This window comes from Portunus trituberculatus, chromosome 19 (genome assembly GCF_017591435.1).
Source record: "Portunus trituberculatus isolate SZX2019 chromosome 19, ASM1759143v1, whole genome shotgun sequence".
Taxonomy (NCBI): Eukaryota; Metazoa; Arthropoda; class Malacostraca; order Decapoda; family Portunidae; genus Portunus; species Portunus trituberculatus.
Window position 1 is genome coordinate 14105590 of NC_059273.1, and position 15000 is coordinate 14120589.

Here is a 15000-nt window from a genome sequence, read left to right on the forward strand (position 1 = left end):
GAGGTGGAGTTGTGAGAGGTAAGAGGTGTTGAGGAGTGAAGAAAGAGAGGGAAGCAGTGGAAGGAAAGAGGAAATGTGGATGTAATGCTGGTGAGAGAGTGAAGAATAATTAAAGGAATGATTATTTGGATATGAGGATTTGAGACAGACAGTGGTTGGGAAGCAGGATAAATTTTGAGGTGGTGGATGGAAGGAGAAAAGGAGTGTGAATGTAGAGGGATGAATGACTAAGGAATAACAGGAAATGATGGAGGCAGAACTGTACGAGCCACAAGACAATATGTATACTGTCCAACATAGTGAATTTTATATAGACATTTGTTGACGTTGGTGTTTAAATCTAATGAGGTAGCGAACTAATATATATTGAACGGTTAAGGAAAGTAGCTGAAGAGAATATTTATTATGTGTATTACTATAAAAAGTATCATGTATACGGTACTATGCATAAAAATTAAATATGATGTATAGCTTTTCTTTCAGCGAAGGTAATAGAAGGATATCATTATCATTGTTATTGTTGTTGTTGTTGTTGTTGTCGTTGTTAATATAAATGTCGTACCAGCTGTCTCTGTTCATATAATCTTTACCTAACCATGGAGTCTGCGGTGAAGGGGGCATGGAGGTGAGAGGCAGCGAGGGAAGGGCAGCTGGCGGACAGGTGACCCCGGCAAGGAGGACGAGATGGATGTGGACATAACAAGCCCCGTGGTGGGAGAAAGAGGAGAGAGGAGAGAGAGGAGGAGAGAGGAGAGGAAAAAGGTGAAAAAAAAAAAAAAACGTGGATCTGTGTCAGGGCTGGTCAGCGACACTTACTAGCAGGCAGGTGGACAGTAGGCGGCATTCGCGTCGCACAACTATCATCATCATCAGCCAGGGAGTGTCATGATATCAACTAATAAAAACCACATAATTGTACCTAACCTTCTACCTCCCTCGACCACACCGCAATCTTCATATACCACCTGAGCGTGGCGTGGTGGCGTGCTGATGCAACCTGGCAACTTGGTAACCTGGTAACCTGCCACTACCATCGCCATAACGAGTGTCGCACCAATAATAACTAATAAAATGCTAAGTTTTGTTAATATAATACTTTCCCTTTTACTTCAGCCACGGGACCTTTCCAATACTGTCCCTTGATGCAGGATAATTTCAGATAGAGACCTTACTACACACACACACACACACACACACACACACACACACACACACACACACACACACAGCGTAGTGTAGTGGTTAGCACGCTCGACTCACAATCGAGAAGGCCGGGTTCGAGTCCCGGTAAGCGGCGAGGCAAATGGACAAGCCTCTTAATGTGTGGCCCCTGGTCACCTAGCAGTAAATAGGTACGTGATGTAACTCGAGGGGTTGTGGCCTCGCTTTCCCGGTGTGTGGAGTGTGTTGTGGTCTCAGTCCTACCCGAAGATCGGTCTATGAGTTCTGAGCTCGCTCCGTAATGGGAAAGACTGGCTGGGTGACCAGCAGACGACCGAGGTGAATTACACACACGCACACACACACACACACACACACACACACACACACACACACACACCTGTCTAATCAATTTAGTACTGCAGGCAAACTTTACAATTGATACTTATCCTTCCTCCAGCCACAAGACTTTGACACTTCTCTTTAAGGCAGAGAGAGTAACTTCAGGAACAGCACTGCCTCCAACTAAAATGACTTCACCAGCACTGCCTCCAACTAAAATGACTTCACCAGCACTGCCTCCAACTAAAAAGACTTCACCAACACTGCCTCCAACTAAACACCGGTGCAGACATTCACTCCATTCAGTACTGCACGCAATGCCTAAACTTCATAAAATCACTTGCTGCTTTTTTATCTTTTTTTTTATGTAAGAAGGGAAAACTGACCAAAGGCAACATAAAACGAAATAAAAAAGGAAAAAAACCGGCCCACTTAGTTGCCAGTTCCCTTTGCTAGTTAGAATAAAGTAAATAAGATATAATAGCAGAAGGTAATTGACTGGATATTACCGTTAACCTTTAGATGAAGTAGATAATTAGTCTAAACTTATTCAAAATTCTGCAATAGTATCCAGAAAAGAAAGAATTTGATGCCGTGGTGCTGAAAAGGTTGATTAAATTCCAACATTTTGTATTACTAATTTGTAATAAAGTAAGTTTTCTTCAGTATCCAAAATTCTAAATTCACCCTCCATTTTTTTTCTTGTCATATCTATCACACAATTTGCTCACTCATCCATCTATTCACTTACGTATTATTTTCAAATCCATTCACCGGACCCTATTAATGTCATATCTCACCCATTATTTCCCTCAAGTGCCACAGGATACGAGTACAAGCTATCCTGTGGCATGATAGAAACCCACACACCAACTTGACAACATTCAACCTCTTCAGTACTGGAACGCATTTCTACCATAAGTTTTTTGTATTTTATTTACATTAGGAAGGGTCTATGGAGGTCAGAAGATTAATGGCTAGAGTTTTCATTATTTCAATCTCCACATAAGTTTCTGAAACTATAAAATTCCCAAACAGTAAGCAGAATGATATATGAAAATGCGTCATGATACTGAAGAGGTTAAGAGGGAAATTTCATGACATTTATTTATCTATTTGCTATTGAGGGGGGGCAACTCTCTCGTATCTAAAGGAGACTGGCAACTAATAGGACCTTTTCTAGTTTTTTGTTGCCCTTTGGCCAGCTTTCCCCTCTTACATAAAAACAAGAGACCGGGTCGGTGCTGGGAGGGAGGGGAAGGCTTATCTCAGTTTTAAGTCTTCTGATCTGCTTACAATCAAATTACGTCTTTTTTGTTTGGCAATTATTACCTGTTTTAAGAACAAGAAACTGACGAAAACGGTAAAAATCAACAGAAGTACATAAGGTTATTCAACTTTTGACCGTAACAATACATAGATGCGATAGGTTTAAGTTTCAGGTACGCTCCCTCACCGCCTAGATAGCTCAGTTGGGAGAGCGTTAGACTGAAGATCTAAAGGTCCCCGGTTCGATCCCGGGTCTGGGCAATATAGTTTTCCTTTTTTTTTTCTCCTGCCGCCCGGTAACCACAAGGCAAGAGGGTCAGGTGAACGGAATTTCCTGCCAAAGGGATAATGATTTCTGCTTGACCTCACCTGCAGCACCGGTTCTGGCCAGACAACACCGCATGTCGCACCTCCCACCCTCCCCTCCGCTGCCCTGGGAGATACGAGTAGATGGAAGGTGTACCTGCAAGCAATCCCACTCCCTTTGCAGACACTGAGGATCAATTATATTTATCTCTCAGTTAGCAATTATCTCTCTTCTAGGAACTACCGGCAAACAAAATGAAGCAAACACACGTAGAATTTCAGAATGTCAGAATCCATGGCCATGTATATAATTAACATGTAATCCATCACATGCACACATGCACATGCACACGCACATGCACACGCACTCACGAACGCACACACACAAAAAAGAAAAAAAGTGAAACCTGTAATTGGAAGAAAGATAACATAGAAGATAAGGAAGACACTGAAGATGAGAGAGAGAGAGAGAGAGAGAGAGAGAGAGAGAGAGAGAGAGAGAGAGAGAGAGAGAGAGAGTATTACATAACTATAAACACACACAGACAGACAGACAGACACACACAAATAAACAGACAGATTGAGCAAATAGAAATTATGACAGACGGAAGGACAAAACCAAACACACATACATACATACATACATACATACATATATACAGACAGACAGACAGACAGACAGACAGAGGGAAGGGCATAAGGGACTGAGAAAAGAAGAGAAAGTGAGGGAAAGAGGAAGGCAACTTTGGATTGTTACTACACGTCGTATCAAAATCTCCTACTATGCTCAGTGCTTCTCCAACCGTCGTCGGGGGAGGATGCGCGCCCCTCTCTCCAGTCTGATCAGTCGCAGCCTCACTCGTACTCAACACCTGGTGACTGACTGAACCCCACCAGGCGCCTTGACTCTTAGGGCTCCCTTGACAGTGACGAAGAAACACGAATGAAAATAACAAGGGAAAATAAGTGATACGTGAATTCTAATGGTGATGATAATAATGACAATCGTGACAGACAGCGGGAAGTGACAAGTACATTCGGAGATTAAGTACAAGTGAGAAATACAACAAAAAAATAAGTGTGTCGCGTTATCTTATGTTGTGTCTATGTTGATTTTTACGTGACAGTGTGAAGAGTGAGGGAGAAGTGTGTGTGTGTGTGCGTGTGTGTGTGTGTGTGTGTGTGTGTGTGAGAGAGAGAGAGAGAGAGAGAGGAAAGTGGCGCGTAAAACAGAAGGAAGTGGAACGAGCAGGTGTGATGGAAATGCTTCACGTACGTACACACACACACACACACACACACACACACACACATACACACTAACAGTCTCGCAATTCACCCTTTTAGACACAATCAGTTAAGACAGTGACACATTTCCAATCGTAGGGTGAGTCAGCAATGCCTCTCACTGAACGCAATTATGGAGTGACTGCCTGAGATTGGATGGGAAGTCAGTCAAGCTTCCAGTCAACTAGTCATTCATTCACTCACTGCCTCACTCACTCAGGCAGTTAGGTACAGTAGGAGTCAGCTAGTTGAGGAAGGCCTGTCAAAAAGTAGTGTCAGTCAGTCAGTTAAATCCTTGAGTACTGAGACGTAATTTTTATCATGAGTTTTGGGTACATTAGACAATTTTATTTACATTAGGAAGGATCTATGGAGCTCGAAAGATTAATACCCGGAGTCCTCACTGTCTTAATCCACACATAAGTTTCTGAAGCTGTATTAAATCACCAAACAGTGACGAGAATGAATATGAAAAGGCGTCCTGGTACTGAAGGGATTAAGTACATTCGTCTGTTGATAAATCCTTTAGACACTTAATAAAACCAGTCTGTCAGTCATTTTTTCCCAGTCAGTGATTTACCATCTCAGTCAAATTCAGTCAGTCAGTCAGTCAGTTTCTCAGTATCTTTGTCATTCAGTCAGACTATAAATGACCCAGTGGATTAATAAGTCAGCCAATCATAGAACCAATCAGTCAATCACTTTATTCACTCACACGACTTGTCAATCAAATCTCTTCATTAATTTGGAATCAGTCAATACACAAACCAGTCAGTCAGCAGTACATGAAGTCAGTCAGTCAAGCAGTGAGGTGGTTTTTAGTCAGTCAGTCAAGCAGTGAGGTGGTTTTCAGTCAGTCAGTCAAGCAGTGAGGTGGTTTTTAGTCAGTCAGTCAAGCAGTGAGGCAGTTTTTAGTCAGTCAGTCAAGCAGTGAGGCGGTTTTTAGTCAGTCAGTCAAGCAGTGAGGCGGTTTTTAGTCAGTCAGTCAAGCAGTGAGGTGGTTTTCAGTCAGTTAGTCAAGCAGTGATGCAATTGTTAGTCAGTCAGTCAGTAGGCGGTTTTCAGTCAGTCAGTCAAGCAGTGAGGCGGTTTTCAGTCAGTCAGTCAAGCAGTGAGGTGGTTTTTAGTCAGTCAGTCAAGCAGTGAGACAGTTTTTAGTCAGTCAGTCAAGCAGTGAAGCAGTTTTTAGTTAGTCAGTCAAGCAGTGAGGTGGTTTTCAGTCAGTCAGTCAAGCAGTGAGGCGGTTTTCAGTCAGTCAGTCAAGCAGTGAGGCGGTTTTCAGTCAGTCAGTCAAGCAGTGAGGCGATTTTCAGTCAGTCAGTCAAGCAGTGAGGCGGTTTTCAGTCAGTCAGTCAAGCAGTGAGGCAATAGTTAGTCAGTCAGTCAGTAGGCATGAGTCAGGGAGCCAAGCAGTAGTCAATGTCATCTACTTTGAATGAATGAAAAGAAATTACTGCTAAAAAAACAACAACTTTGCTTCGTCATTCTTGCTCATCTTCAGTTTTTAGTACTAGCTAATTCTCTCTCTCTCTCTCTCTCTCTCTCTCTCTCTCTCTCTCTCTCTCTCTCTCTCTCTCTCTCTCTCTCTCTCCTTCAGCCAACCATCACCTGCTCAGTTACCGGAAGTCGCACGGCCCTTCCTACCCCCTCCTCTCTCTCTCTCTCTCTCTCTCTCTCTCTCTCTCTCTCTCTCTCTCTCTCTCTCTCTCTCTCTCTCTCTCTCTCCGTTCTCTCCCTTACCCAGTCTTTCTCTAGCACACCTGGCCACACACACACACACACACACACACACACTGATACAGTCATGCTAAAATTTCTTTTCTTGATCTGTGTTTTTGTTATGCAGTCAGTCAGTCAGTCAGTCAATCAGTCATTCCACTAGTCAGTCAGTCTCTTAGTCAGTCAGTCCATCGGTCAGTCAGTCCGTCAGTCAGTCAGTCAGTCAGTCAGTCCACCAGTCAGTCAGTCTCTCAGTTAGTCAGTCCGTCAGTCAGTCAGTCCACCAGTCAGTCAGTCAGTCAATTAGTCAGTCAGTCCACCAGTCAGTCAGTCTCTCAGTTAGTCAGTCCTTCAGTCAGTCAGTTTTTCAGTCAGTCAGTCAGTCAGTCAGTCAGTCCACCAGTCAGTCAGTCAATCAGTCACTCTTTCAGTTTGCTTGGGATGTGCGAATCTATCTCTCCATTTATCTATGTATATGTATGCAAATGTATGAATATGTGTATGGTTATGTGAATGTATCTTCTTTATCTATGTATGTATGTATACATGTATGTATGGATGTATATACTAAAAGAAAATGGTTTTGCATGAATATATGTACGCATTTATGTATGCATGTATTACAAAACCATCTTGCAGTGCACTAACCAAACACGCATATTTTTTCCCTTGACCTCAGCGTTGCAGTAAGGTAGAGGTTCAAAACAAAACGTGCCATATTCCTACACTCAAAACTGAAGGCTGGAAGGAGGAAAAGAACGCAGGAAATATTTATCTTACACACCTGACTGAGTGAGACACAAGAGCAACTGACTCAGACCTGCACAAGACACATTATTCTTACGACACACCTGAGGCGGATCATTGTAAAGCTACCTGGAGTGTGAAACTCGTGCAGTAAAAGGAAAGAAAAAGGGAAGAGGAGAAAAGAAAAGCATGGGAAAAAACAGTGAAAAGGTTTATGGGAGCAATTACCTTTAAAAAATTTCTTACTTACGAATAAAAAAAGATATTTGTGAAAAGTTTACGCGCAAAAAAAAGGTGAAATTTCAAACTCATACCACTTCTTGCTTATAGAAAGTAAGAGATAAAAAATATATATATACATAAAAACAACAAAATAAAACTCAATATCAATCTATCTTTATTGTGACTCTCAAGTTTCACGACCCTGCACTGAGAAATAAATAAAAGAAATAGTCAAACATACATAGCTGGCCATATTCAAGTTACACTGGAATGTAGCCCTGATTTACTGGCCCGGCGAGTGGAGCGTTCCAACACGTGAACCTGAGAATATTGGTCACTCTTTTCTTTCAAACGGACACGAACCTAAACTCTAAAAAAAAACTAAAAAAAATACATACTCAATTAAAATAAAAGGAAAAACTGGTGCCACCTTTTAATCAAGACATAGAAGAAAGTGGATTAAAGAAAATGATCTTGAGTGATGGTGAGTGATTGAAACGTGATATTAACGAGCTATGTGAAGACTTAAGGACGCTGTGATAACGATTAATAAACTCAAACCTTTGTGATATATAGAGGTGATAAAGAGTACATTCACACAGGAACATTCACAATAGAAGTTATTAGTCGTTTCAGAAGACAAAAAAAAAAAATGTGTTTGACGGAGAAGTGACAAAACGAGTAATAAATCGGACGGAATAAAGAAAAGAGGGAATGAGGAGAGAGAATAAGTGAGGAAAGACACTGAAACACAGAAAATATGGTGGTGTGGAAGCCTCTCCCTCCTCCCTCCCCTCCTATTCCCATCCCCATCCCTCTCATCCCCACCATCACCACCCCAAAATAGCCTTACACCAACGCCACTGCACAACATACCTCAACACCACAAGCAACACTATATCACCCTTTTCTCGTTACCTCTCAAATCAATTTTTCCGCGACCACCACCATCACCACCATTACCACCATTACCACTCATAACCCGGTCAGTAGTCAAGCCTCCACCACCACCACCACCACCACCACACCCAGTTTTTCGTGCTTCCCCACCTCTGCCTGATTCCCACGAGCTCCTCTTCACAACGGGACACTACCTGCAAACTACCTCACGACTACTGCTATTAGTACCACTCCTACCACCACCACCACCACCATCATGGCTCCTTCCCACGCTAAAAAAGGTGAGTGTTAGCGAAATTTCTGTCAATGAGTGTATTAAGGATTGAAAGAGTGCGTGATTGTCTGAGGATGTGAGTCAGTAAGTCAGTCAGGCAGACGGGCAAGGATCAAAAGAGCATGAAAAAAAGTTAATGTGCTTATGATGATTCCTTTATAATATATGCTTATTGTATCCATCTCTCATCACTATTTATAAATTTATCTTTTTTTATGTAAGAAGGAGAAACTGGCCAAGGGCAACATGACATGAAAAAAAAAGGCCCACTTAGTTGTCAGTCCCCTTGCAGGTCCGAAAGAATTAGAAATACGATTAAATGTCTTGAAACCTTCCTCTTAAATTAAATCAAGTTATAGAGAGTTGGAAATACGGAAGCAGGTAAAATATTCCAGTGTTTATTAGCCGAAATGAAGGAATAAACGTCTTGAAACCTCCCTCTTAAATGAAATCATGTTATAGGGAGTTGGAAATACAGAAGTAAGTAGAATGTTCCAGAGTTTACCAGAGAAAGGTATGAATGGTTGAGAGTATAGGTTAACTTTTGCAACTAATCTTTTGTCTTCTCACAAATAACTGCATTAACTGGTTATTGATTCATGGACAGTTACCTTCCGGTGTTTTTGTTAATATTTTTTCTTGTTGCCTCCTGCATTAAACAACGAGGATATTGAGTTTGTCCCCTTTATTGCCACTCAGCGATTGTATTCCTTCCGATCTCATTTTTGGTCCATTAAATCAGCCTTAAACTCGTTACTTCCAGGCCTTCCCATGTTACAAACCGCAACAAAAACTACTTTAGCCATGCACGCGATAAAACAATGAGGAAAATATGAAATAAAGACAAATATTGAAAAAGAAAGTAAAAATATAAAGAAAATACGGAAAAAATAAACAAAAAGGGGAGAAAACTCATTAAAGTAAACACACACACACACACACACACACACACACACAGTACCTTAAGAGCACTACAGGTTTCTCTTATTGTCACACGACCACCACCATCACCACCACCACCACCACCCGAACACTAGGCCACAGGTATACAACTTTCAGGGCCCGCGGCGGAGCGTACCTGTCTTATGGTAATTAGCAGAGACGCGAGGAGAAACCTAAGGAGGGAACAAAAAAAGCGACAATGTTCATTTAATCTATTACTATTAGGGAAAACGTGAGCGACTTTGTTTACTCAGGCATTTAGTTAGATATTCAGGTATTTGGATATTCAGGCATTTAGGTGTTCAGATATTCAGGTATTTAGGTATTTATATATTCAGGTATTAAGATATTATGGTATTATGGTATTCAGGTATTCAGATATTCAGGTATTCAGGTATTTAAGTATTCAGGTGTTCCGTTTGTTTTCTTCTTTACTTTCATCATAAACGCGTGTTGCTTATGTTTATGGGGTTTGGATGGGAATGGTTAGCGGTGGTCTGTTCTTCTAGAGGCCAACAATAACTACTATAAAACCCAAAAAAACATCAACAATAACTTTTACTACTTTTGTTATTACTACTACAAAACAAAAACAACAATAACAGCAACAACAGGAACGACAACAACAACAATAGCTCCTACCTCTACTACTACTACTACTACAACTACAACTACTACTACTACTACTACTACTACTACTACCACTACTACTACTACTAAGAAAAAAAAGCAACAGCAACAAGAACAAAAACAACAACTACTACCACCACCACTGCTACCACTACACCATCACAAACAACATTACCACCACTACCCCCAACAACAACAAAACCACCACCACCAACACTACAAAGAAAAAAAATATATAGAAAAAATAAGAATAAAAAGGAGCAAGACGGAACAAGAAGAGAAGGAAGACGACACGCCTGAAACCATACGAGTAACAAGCCAATACCGCGAACCCGACTCAGCAGCTGACAGTGTACAGTTTCCCTCGCCATGACAAAGTTGTTGCTCCTCCCACTGACACACGACACTTCTCTCATCACCGACACCAACACTTATGAACCTCCTCAATACTGAAATACATACAGCAGATAAGTAGCACAGGGCTGCCGTGGTACAGTGGAACCATGCGTGCTTTGGGGTCCGAGGGTCTCCAAGCGCATGGGTTCGAATACTGTCCACGGTCCGAGTGTAGGTTGGGCTTCCTCACTCGGGGTAACGGTTTCCTAGCGGGTGGGCTTTGAGATAGGAGGTACCCCCAAAAAAGTATCCCCTTTAGCCCATAAATTCCCGTGAAAAGCCCACATGGTATAAATAAAAAAAAAAAAAGACTGCCTCTCTCCCTTCTACGTTTTCTTCGTTGTCTTGCTTAAATTTTCATGCCTTTCAGCCAATTGATCCACTGTTATTTTGCATTTTTTTTTTTTTTTCCTTTTGGCTGTTTAACACGTATCACTCTATCAACTTCTTCAATACTGGGATACATTTTTACCTTGAGATTTGTGTACGATTAGACCAATTTACTAATATTGGGAAGGGTCTATGGAGGTCAGAAGATTAATGGCCGCAGTCTTCACTATTTTAATCCCCCCCCCACATGAGTTTCTGAAGCTGTATAAAATCAAATAACAAGCAGAATTAATATGAAAAAGTGTCATTGGTACTGAAGGAGTTGATATTTGTTTTTTGTACCAGACTGTTACGTGTTTCCATATTCATTCTCTTACGATTTGGTGGTTCGATACAGCTTCAGAAACTCATGTGGGGGATTACAATAGTGAAGACTGTGACCATTGATCTTCTGACCTTCATAGACCCTTCTTAATGTCAATAAAATGGTCTAATGGTACACAAATCTCAAGGTAAAAATGTGTTGCAATATTGAAGGGGTTAAGATATGAATGCGAGAGAGAGAGAGAGAGAGAGAGAGAGAGAGAGAGAGAGAGAGAGAGAGAGAGAGAGAGATTTACTTTTTTTTCTGAGTACTTGTAAATAATCTTTTACTGTGAATAATGAATAATTAAGTAGCTAACTAACAAGAGAAAAGAAGAAAGAAAAGAAAAAAGAAGGAAGAAAAAAAAAGAAGTAAGAATGAATAAATGAAGGGAAGTAGATGAACAAACAACAAAATGATTAATTAACTAAGTTAACAAAAAATGAAGAAACAAAAGAGACAAAATAAAAGAAAAATTAAGAAACGAAAGAGAAAAATAAGGAAAAACATAAAGGAAATAAAAAAAAGAAAGAGAAAAGAAGAAAATAGGAAAAAGGTAAAAATGAATAACTAACAAAGGAAAGAAAAAAAGAAAGAAAAACTGAAACAAAACGAACAAGGAAAGCAATCAAAGAAAAGAAAACAACAAAAAAAAAAAGAAAAACCAAACAACACATAACAAAAAGCAAAAAAAAAAAAGAAGAACGATAGAATAAGACAATTAAACGTCACCCATAACAGTAAAAAAGGGGAGACAAAACAGTTCCTTCCTTACACATAACAGTTTCCGCGCCACCACTCCCTCCCTCCTTGGAACTGACAGATAGCAGAGAATCCCCAGACAATCCCCGTTAGCCCCATCAGTACCATCACGCGTTTACTTATTGATTTTACTATTTACTGGATTTATACAGCTTCAGAAAAATATGTGGGGTGTTAAAACAGTGAAGATCCTGGTCATTAATCTCCTGACCTCCATAGACCCTTCGTAATGTCAATAAAACCGTTCAGTAGTATCCAAAACTCATGATAAAAATGCGTCCCAGTACTGAAGGGTGGAAAGGTGGAAACGTAGCTAATCTTGTTCTTGATCTTCTTGTTGACGAGTTTGTGTCTCCTCTGGCAAAGCTTCGGTCTCTGTTCCTTTTATGGTCCAACGTGTGTTTTGAGTTTTGAATTAGTGTTGTGTTTTGTTAGGTCTCTCTCTCTCTCTCTCTCTCTCTCTCTCTCTCTCTCTCTCTCTCTCTCTCTCTCTCTCTCTCTCTCTCTCTCTCTCTCTCTCTCTCTCTCTCTCTCTCTCATGTATTTATGTTGTATATTAAGATTCTACTCGGCTCTACACTCTAATTTAGTTGAATATATTGGCACTAAAAACAATAACTGGTATACTTCTGTTTTTCTTCTTATTTTAGCGTGTGTGTGTGTGTGTGTGTGTGTGTGTGTGTGTGTGTGTGTGTGTGTGTGTGTGTGTGTCTTATGTATGAGGTGCTGCGCTACTTGTTTATCTTTCCTCATTTAAAGAGAAAAGCGTGTAAGTTTTCATATTATCTCCTGTTGATTATTCTAAGTATTTGTCTGGGGTTTTTTTTACTTGGTTGCCTATTTATTGGTTTGTTCTTCTTATTTTTAGGTTTATTTTATTTTTTTTCTATGGAAGAGGGGAAGCTGGCCAAGGGTAGCGAAAGTTATAACAAAAAAAGGCCCATACAATTTATTTTTGTACTTTTTATTAACTGATTTATTGATTTTTGTTTATCTGTTTATTATTTCTTCCTTATTTCTCATTTCTTAGTTACCTTTTTTCTATTTATTCATCTATTTACCTATTTAGTTTATTTAGTTTTTAGGGGGATTGGGGTTGGTGGCATGGCATGTCAAGTAATCTGGCCATTTATTTCCCAGATCAAGAACAAGAAACGATGTTCACAAGCACTCGTTCTCTTATCTTTATTATTAGAAGCAGAACATTTACACGTCTTACTCTCCATCTTTCTAAAAAAATATATAAAAAAGAAGAAAACTTTATAACCAGTGCAAACGAGATCATTCACTATGCTTCATCAAGAAAATTCGAAAACCTGTCTTTAGTTAACTCTGCTGCACAAGACTTTCTTCATCCACTCACTCCTACTCTATCCAACTCTCTAATGCAAAAGTTAAGCAGTATTCTCAGTCATTCATACCTTTCTCTGACAAACTCTGGAACTTCCTGCTTGCCTCTGTATCTCCGACGTTCTATGACTGACTTCATTTAAAAGAAAGGTTTCAAGACATTTATCCCTTTTTCACTTGGCTAACTTTTTCGGATCTGCAAGGGAACTGTCAACTTAGTGAGTCTTCTCTTTTTCATTTCATGTTGCCCTTGGTCAGTTTTGCCCTCATATATATAAAAAAGAAAAACTAGCAACACGAGTGGGTGCCAGGGAAGTAACATTAATCCTCCCACAGCGCTAACCTACAATTCTACAACTCACAGCACTGAGGCGCGTATTCAGAAACGTTTTGCTCTTTCACTACGATTATTTTTCAAGGCCACAGACATGTCTACAGGGGTTTTCAATAGTGTTTCTCTCGTTAATAATGTAGAACTCTTGTCACTCTGCCTCTAGAACCATAAGAAACACCTTAAGAAACTCGTGTAAATTTAAGTAAAAGTTTTTGAAGTAGTGGAGGTGAAACATAGAAGTGTTTGAGAATACGAGCATAAGAGCAATGTGTGAAGTCTTTAAAAGCATCTAAGAGGAAGGAAAAATAAGGAAAAGAATAGATTTTACACTTTTTTAGGTAATACGGTACATAGAAGTTACTGTAGAATTATTCAAAGTAGTAAAAATATTAAGAAAAAATGTGTCATGTAATAATGAAAGGGTTAAGCTGCAAATTTACTGACAAAATATTATGCCTTTTCTTCAAGTCGTGATTTATACAATAACGGAAAGACTTGTGACATTAATGGGCAGAATGAATCTAAATCTAACCTAATCCAACCCAACCCAACCTAACTTAACCTAACACATCTTTCAGTACTGCCTTTTCTGGTCTCTCTTTGGGATTGACGCCTCAGAGGGACCTTAATCATCTTATACTTTCATTGCCCTTGGCCAGTGCCCGTCTTAAAAGAAAAAAAACAATAACAGTAACCTAATCTAGCCTTTAGATAAAAATGCTTCGATGTTTCCCAAAGACTTGCAATATTTACCCAAAGAGCTGCAATATTACCCCAGAGTTGCAATATGTATAAGCCACGTTGTACACAAGAAAATTGACCATGTATTAAATCCACATTTCAGATTTCTAGGCATCTCACAGCTCTTATTTTTATGTTACTGCCTATAGCGCCTGTAGGCATACTTGAAGAGTATATGTGGGAAGCGCTGTTCAACTTTCGCCCATTAGTGGCGCAGGCAATTTTATGTATAGTGGTACTATATTAGGGCCCATATTACCACCCAAGCGCATCTTTGGTGTAACCACTTAGAATCCGGATATCCTGGTGACATGTAGGTAATTTTAAACCACTCGACAAATGGCATAGCTTCAAATTGGTATGTGGTGGGATTCAAACCTACGCGTGGACGTCTGCCCTTATCCACTACGTCACCGCCTCCCCAACTCACAATACACAAACCGCAGAGTGTACAAAGTAAGTGAACTCATCAGGAAACAGCGTCAAATTTACGCTCATTCTGAACCTCACAAGGTACAATCCATGTAGTTCATCCTAAAAAACACATCAAATTTACATATAATCTACATTCTTCCCAAATCACAAATGAGACTGAACCTTCCCATCGTCAGACCGCAAATTCTTCTCTTGTCGGTGGCAGGTTGTAATTTCTATCGTAGCGTTATCAGCAATATTTCCAGTTAATCAAGTCTTACACATTTATTTCTTATCATTATTACTATAGATGACGTTGGTAATATATTTCTTTTCCCCTCAAACCTGTCTGAATTTTCTGAGTAATTGGCAGTTTGCATGATTTTCTCGCTCATAATTTTCAGCTGTTGTCTTTTCAGCTTTTTGAGTTTAGTTAGATTTTTTTTTTTTCATCTATTATTTTTTTTTCTTATTTTTACATGATTCAGGTTTTGTGTTTTAATTTAGCTT

General features: G+C 39.8%; 2 protein-coding genes, 1 long non-coding RNA gene and 1 other non-coding gene across 5 annotated transcripts in view; 3 read left to right on the plus strand and 1 right to left on the minus strand.

Annotated features, from left to right (window-relative positions):
- Window positions 1-570, plus strand: part of LOC123506050 (aspartate aminotransferase-like) — an 11345-nt gene extending 10775 nt beyond the window's left edge. The window contains 1 exon segment of the mRNA XM_045257892.1: window positions 1-570. This exon segment is cut by the window's left edge and continues 773 nt beyond it. The gene's annotated coding sequence lies outside the window, so the exon portion shown is untranslated.
- Window positions 1-15000, minus strand: part of LOC123506052 (electron transfer flavoprotein beta subunit lysine methyltransferase-like) — a 103836-nt gene that overhangs the window by 26984 nt on the left and 61852 nt on the right. The window lies entirely within an intron of this gene.
- On the plus strand, window positions 2961-3033 carry Trnaf-gaa. The gene has a single exon. It is a non-coding gene; the product is annotated as a tRNA-Phe (tRNA).
- LOC123506056 lies at window positions 3874-7205 on the plus strand. Of its 2 annotated transcripts, none has more exons than XR_006675333.1 (2): window positions 3874-4156; window positions 6764-7205. It is a non-coding gene; the product is annotated as an uncharacterized LOC123506056 (long non-coding RNA). The 2 variants fall into 2 exon arrangements; XR_006675332.1 differs by having other exon boundaries at window positions 3874-4132.